The sequence below is a fragment of the Volvox carteri genome (genome assembly GCF_000143455.1).
Source record: "Volvox carteri f. nagariensis unplaced genomic scaffold VOLCAscaffold_20, whole genome shotgun sequence".
NCBI lineage: Eukaryota > Viridiplantae > Chlorophyta > Chlorophyceae > Chlamydomonadales > Volvocaceae > Volvox > Volvox carteri.
The window spans coordinates 1,709,618-1,710,700 of NW_003307563.1; positions in this window are offsets into that span (position 1 = coordinate 1,709,618).

Below are 1,083 nucleotides of genomic sequence, written 5' to 3' on the forward strand. Positions count from 1 at the left end.
TCTCGTACAGATGGTTCATCAATCCCCTTATTACGATTACGACTCACGCAACGGCAATTCCCCGACTAATCCATCGGTGTGTTTCATAGATGCTGGCTTCTCGGTTGTGAGAAGGCTGGTTCTTGGACGCTGCAAGTAGTGATCTCTGTCGTACTGTTGTGCGCTATTTGTTCAGGTCACAATCCTGTTACGGCTATTCGCCGTGTTGTTACCTTGGGTTGCCCTTTTTGTTCCCACCTGCACCACCCCCTGGCTTGGTGCTCTTGTTTTCTTTACGTGTCTATCTCGTAATCCACCGAGCCTGGACTGCCCGGTGGCTTTAGCTTTAGTTTTACGGCCGGCCACTGGTCCAAAATAAGTACGGGGTTTTTTGGGCGGCGCCCCAGCGCGAAGCGCCCAGGGGGCCCCCGCCCTGTAGGATTGCCCATGTCCGTGTGGCCGTGTGTGTGGCCGTGTGTGTGTGGACCAATGGACCAAACATAATACCTCGCCCGGCTGAAACGCCTTATTGGTAATATATTGCATTCTCTATTGCAAGGTATTTCGCCTGTAGCCAACAGAAATCGTATGAGCACAAACAAGTTTGGCTGCGTCACAAAGTCACATCAACGCCTCTCGCATTACGTTTAATATCAAAAGGTGCCGCGTATCTCATAATGGAATTCTGAATTGATGGCGTATGATAACTCGAACACCCAGCTTACGTTACAACTTGCCCGCACGGGCATTCCGACTTGCCACCAGCAGGCCGACAAATTTGCTTTCATTTCTCTATGAAGTACACAGCTGTTCGTTTGTACAATTACTTTGGCCAATGCTCGGGGCCTCCGAAGGGTTGCAGTGTGCCGCGATGAAGCTCGCGCGCGAGGAAGCGCGCGGCTGTGGGGCGGATTGCTGAAGCCGCTGGCGCACTGACAAGCACAGCTCCCACTACGTTCACACTACCCATCAATTGTCACACGTGCCCCCCTAGCTACAGGCCTGTAAGGATGCAGGGAGCCCCCGCCCTTTTTCCGGATTCGAGGAAGCCGACACAGCTTGTCGGGGCAGCTGCAGGGGAGGTCGAGTAGGGTCGAGCCGATC